The following is a 6,000-nucleotide window of genomic DNA, read 5'->3' as shown; positions in this document are numbered from 1 at the left end:
TGGCGCAGCTGTGGTGGGTGGTGCTCGGCCGATGGTGTATAGCGTCCCAGGGGCGGTGCTCGAAGCCCACTGTCCTCCTGTTGCCGGTGGAGGAGCTGGATTGATGCATCCATGGCTTCCATGGCCGAACGCAGGTCAGCAGTGGTCTGACGAACCTCATCAATGGATTGATATTGAGCCTCTATCCTCTGACGATTTTCCTCAATCAGTGGACTCATATCCTATGGGGAAGAGGAATCCCCAAGGGTGGACCTATCTGATACCAAGACAAGTCGATATTATTTGTAGTAGTGGATAGATTCTCCAAGAATGCTCACTTTATCCCCATGGTTCACCCATATACAGCCTCCAGAGTGGCATAGATATTTCTTGAGCATATTGTTCATTTACGTGGCATTCTAGAATCGATTGTCAGTTATCGTTATGCGGTTTGTACCAGCACTTTTTGGCGTGAATTGTTTCATCTCTGCAGCACCAAGTTGAAGTTATCAACATCATATCATCCTCAAACAGAGGTTGTTAACCGCATGGTGGAAATGTATCTCCGATGTCTAGTGGGCGATCGTCCTAAAAACTGGGTGCAATGGCTACCATGGGCGGAATATTGTTACAACACCTCCTTCCACACCGCTTTACAGTCTACTCCCTTTAGCATTCTATATGGTAGAGATCCGCCTTGGCTTCTATCATATACTCTGGGCTGCACCCGCGTGGACTCTATTGATCGAGCACTAATTGAATGGGACCAAGAGCTACAGAATATTTTGGATCACCTCCTCAAAGCACAGGTTCGTATGAAGGACTTCTACCACAAGGGACACTGGGATATCAAATACAAGGAAGGTGACTATGTCTGGTTACGACTCCATCCTGACCATCAACACTCACTAGCAGGCCACCAACATCATAAACTTTCCCCAAAATACTTTGGGCCTTTCGCTATTATTCGGCGCATCAGGCCAATAGCCTATCAATTGCAACTTCCCGCAACAGCTAAACTTCATAATGTGTTCCAAGTTTTCTTACTTAAACCCTTTAAGGGTCCACCTCCTTCGGAAATTTCGTCTCTTCCTCCGGTGGGCAATGGACGGGTTATTCTTACTCCAACTACGGTATTGTAGCCCCGTCATAGTAATAAACAGTGAGAGATTCTTGTACAGTGGAAGGACACCAAAAAAGAAGATGCGACATGGGATCAACTAGTCAACTTCTGACCGGTCTATCCATCTTACGAGCTTGAGGACAAACTCTTTCTCCATGGGGGTGCAGATGTTGAGGACACAATAGCACACCGAGTCACCCAAATGAGGCAGCAATGACTCACGGAGTTAATTAGTTTTAAATTTCATATTTTATATTCCTTTAAATATATTTTTTCATATTATGTAAGGATCAAGGACATAGGGCAGAATTGTCAAATTAAGCCCTAAAACTCTAATGATGTCAAACCCTATTTAGAGAGTAGAGAAATAGAAATGAGGAAAGTATTGAATTAGGTTAAACAGGGTTTGGAGTTCTCCTTGACGAGCTCTAGGGTTGGGAGGTCTCCTTGACGAGCTCCAATTATAATTCTCTCTTGATTTGGGTTTATTCTTTCTCTCTTTGAATTCTGGTTTGCATTGATATTATCCAAGCCAAGGAAAAGGGACTTGAGTTACTATTTTCCGAGTTCAATTTGAGGTTGTGGCCTTTTCCATGTTCACAGCATAAAGAGGGAGTTGTTATCCTTCATTCCAAGCAAGAAAGGGACGTTGTTGAATCCCTAACCAAGTAGCACATCCAAAAGAGGTAGTTTTAGCCTCTAACTGAGCAAGGCAGGGTTTGGAAGGTCTAACCCCTCCTACGTGAACAGAAGCAACCTTCCTAGGGGGTCCCTACCCTCTTAGACGTGAGCATGAAAAAGGGTTTAACCCTTCCTAGCTGAGAACCGCAAGGGACTTCGTCCCTTAACCGAGAACAGAAAAGGAGGGTTTGTAAGCCGACGTCTCCACCTATGCCCGCTGGACGCCAGAAATGGGAGCATTCCCCCTTGTAACAATTTTTGTTTTACTATTGAATGTAGGGATGCATGCCCAACGTCACGATATCTCCCCAAACAGCATCTCTGCCCTCCCTCAGTCCTGGACTGGTGTGAAATAGCCCCTCATGGCGGTCCCCCATTGGCAAGGTTGCACTGCCAACACTTTGCCAGCCTGGCATCAACAACATCATGAACAGCCCCATAGGATTGAGAAGACTCAACAGCACTGACCCCTCCCATTTGCTGCACCTTGAAACAATCAGAGGCCTGAAACCATCATTAACAACAAGGTCAGTATGGTGATGTTGTATGGTTGGTGGAACTGAACAACACTAGGAAGCCCACTGCAAGCTGTTTCCTCATCACCATCATCAGGAGAAAACCCAGCTTTGTATGAATTCGACCAGATGTTCCTTCTCAAAAATCCAGACAGCACAAGTTGTTGCTCACTGTCCTAGAGTATTGCAAACACCGCCTGTTATGGTCTTTGACCATGGACCATGTAACCCAACGGAAGGAGAGCTCTGCGTCCAGCACAGGTTCAGCACCAGGGTGCTGTCCACGTCCTGGTCTTCCTATGATTTCGAATTCTGGTTGAAGTACGTGAGGGAAATGAGAAAAGGGTAGTTCGGAATGGAGGGGAGGAGATGGAGGATAACCTGGCTCTGAGGGAGACCGTTACCTGGTTTGTCGGAGGAGAACCTGTCCTGTTTCTGAGTTCAATTTCATTCTCTTTCATTTCATTCTGCCCCCTCTTAAGCTGTTCGTTGAGGGCCCAAAAGATTTACAACATTGCCATTATATGGCTTACACGCTCAAGGCTGAATCATACAACATAAGTTAAGTAGCTGCTGAAATAAGATTTACAAAAGTGCCATTATGGCTTACACATTCAGAATGCTGAACTAATTCAAATACAAAGCACAAGTGATCTGCCTTCAACTGCGTCACCTTTGAATGACTCGTTCGGCTATCAAGCCTATAACTTCACTCCCCCCCTTTGAAAGAGAGCTTGTCCTCAAGCTCAAATGAAGGGTACACGTGCTGAAACACCTATAAGTCTTCCCAAGTGGCCTCGATCGGATCAATATGTGACCACTGAACCAAAATTTGGGTGTTGTCCTGGAGCTGCCTAGACTGCAGAATGTAGACCGGAGTGAGAGAGACCTTACCATCTTCAACCAATGGCAAAGCAGGGATGGACTGAGGTGCTGGTCCCTTGAGAGGCTTGAGCAGGGAAATACGGAAAACATCATGGAGTTGAGACTCCGGAGGCAGTTGGAGCTGATAGGCCACTTGTCCCACTCGCCACAGAATTCTGTAGGGCCCAAAGTACTTGGGGGATAGCTTGTGGCCCATCCCGACAATGGAGTGTTAGTGATATGGCCGGAGGCGGAGCCAAAAAAAGTCGTCGGGGTGGTACTGCACATCACGGTGGTGCTGATCATACTGAAGCTTCATGCGGGTCTGAGCTTGCCGGAGCTGGGTGAGGGCATTTGCTAACAACTGATCTCTGTTCTGCAAGGCATGATCAACTGCGTCCACTCTGGTGGACCCTGTGGTATATGAGAGCAAACGGGGGGGGGAGGAGTAGTCTTGGCCGTAGAGAATTTTAAAGGGGTCTCCTGTAAGGCGGTATGAAAGGAGGTGTTGTAGCAATACTCGGCCCAGCTAATGCAGTGAACCCATTTCTTGGGGCTGTCCCCACCAGGCACCGCAAGTACATCTCAATTGTGCGGTTCACTACTTCTGTCTGACCATCTATTTGTTGGTGATAGGCCGACGAGTATTTGAGTTTTGTGTCGCAGAGCCTGAAGAGTTCCTTCCAGAAGTCACTGGTAAATATCACATCCTGATCACTGACTATTGACTCGGGAATGCCATGCAAACGGACAATGTTGTCAACAAAAACTTGGGCGACGGTGGCTGCGGTATCTAGGTGGGCCATGGGCATACTTTGAAAGGCGATCAACCACAACCAAGAGGATGGATTTGCCCGCTGTTCTCGGAAGGCCTTCAATAAAATCCATGGAGAGGTCTGACCATACTTGAGTGGGAAGGTCAAGGGGCTGGAGCACCCCAGCCGGAGACAAATGGTCGGCCTTGTTGCCCTGGCAGACCAGGCATGCAGCAACATATTCAGCAACGTGAGATCTCAAGCCAGCCCAATAAAAATCACCGCGTACCCGCTGTAAAGTTTTCTGGAGCCCCTCATGGGCGTTGTCATGGTAGGCTGATAAAAACTTTTGTACCAAGGATGATGAAGGCAGGAGGTAGATTCGCCGTTTGTACAAGATGAGGTGGTCTAGGATGAACCAGTGAGGTACCATCTGACCTGCTGTAATTTTCTGGGACAGCTACTGTAATTCTATGGTGGACTGGTGCTCCTGACGTATGGCTTCTAGCAGTAGTGGTATGGGGTGACTGATGGCTATGAGGTGCATTGCTGCGCCTGACCGACGGGAGAGATCATCCGCTGCTCAGTTCAAGGGACTCAGTTTGTGTTCCACGGTAAAATTGAAACCCATGAGCTTGTCGATCCAGTGCTATTGATGTGGCGTGGAGATGCGTTGGTCCAACAAGAACTTGAGGCTGGAGTGATCAGTGCGGATGCGAAAGAAACAGCCCCACAAATAAGGTCTCCAGTGTTGCACGGCCTTCGCTAACCTGATTAATTCTTGCTTGTAGGCTGGCAATTTGTGATTGTGGAGGGTGAGCTGCAGCTGAAGTATGCAATGGGGTGCTGGGATTGATGAAGGACTGCGCCAATTCCGCTGGCAGAGGCATCACATTCCAGCACAAAGTCGTCATAAAAATTTGGCAACTGCAGCACTAGTGCTGAAGCAAGAGCTTGTTTGAGCACGTTGAAGGAGTTCTCTGTTGTCTCCGTTCACTGGAAGGCGTTACAACGCAGCATGTTGGACAAGGGCGCTGCGAGGTGGGCATAATTCTGTATGAACTTTCGGTAATGCCCCGCTAAGCCGAGAACACCTTGTAAGGCTGCAACATTGCAGGGTGGTGGCCACTGCAGTATCGCCTCAATTTTGGTGGGATTCATAGTGACGCCGGATGTTGTAATCACATGACCCAAATAGGCCACTTGTGGTTGACCAAAAGAGCACTTGGAGCACTTCAAGTATAAGTGGTGAGTCCGGAGGAGGCTGAAGACCCGACGTAGGTCTTGGAGGTGTTGCACCCAATTCTTGCTGAAAATCAGGATATCTTTAAAGAAAACAGGGACAAATTTTCTGAGGAATGGGCGAAATACCTTGTTCATCAATACCTGAAATGTGGATGGCGCGTTGGAGAGGCCGAAGGGCATGAGAATGAACTCGAAATGGCCATGGTGAGTGCAGAAGGCTGTTTTCTCGATGTCCGGAGGATGCATGTGGACTTGTGTTAGGTTCTTCCCTTGCCATGGATCGAGTCACCCTTCTTTCCTCTCTTCCCTCCATGGATGATCTTGACGTTGGAAGAGAATTCTTGTTTCTTGAACGAGTAATGGTGGAACTCTATTAGAACGAAGGAGCTTTTGAGGAAGCTCAACCTTGGACCTCAAAGGGAGAATCCGACCTTGACCTCTGAGGGAGAATCAGACCTATAAAATATAATTTTTTCAATACTTGCCTCTCTTTTCCTTCATGTCCCCCTAAATAGGGTTGAGGACGAAAATACAAGATGACCCATAGGTCAAGTGGTTCACGCCACATTACACTGAACCAACCCAAAGTAAACCAAACCGAATTGAAATTACATGAAAAGTAAATTGACATAATTTAATTCCTATGCCTATGGATAACTCATGATGCTATGGAGTCCATAACATCACCCCCCCCCCCCCCTGGAGAAAGAGCTTGTCCTCAAGCTCAAAGTATGGGTAGAGGGTGCGAAACGCCGCTAATGGCTCCCATGTTGTGTCACTGGGGTCAGCATCTGCCCATTGCACTAAGATCTCCCAATCACCCTGAATACGGCGAGTT

This window comes from Aristolochia californica, unplaced genomic scaffold (assembly GCF_029961685.1).
Source record: "Aristolochia californica isolate CCGP_79_NKW_82.1479 unplaced genomic scaffold, dmAriCali1.0.hap1 SCAF_16, whole genome shotgun sequence".
Classification (NCBI taxonomy): domain Eukaryota; kingdom Viridiplantae; phylum Streptophyta; class Magnoliopsida; order Piperales; family Aristolochiaceae; genus Aristolochia; species Aristolochia californica.
The sequence above is the reverse complement of the archived record's forward strand: the minus strand, read 5'-3'. Positions refer to the sequence as shown.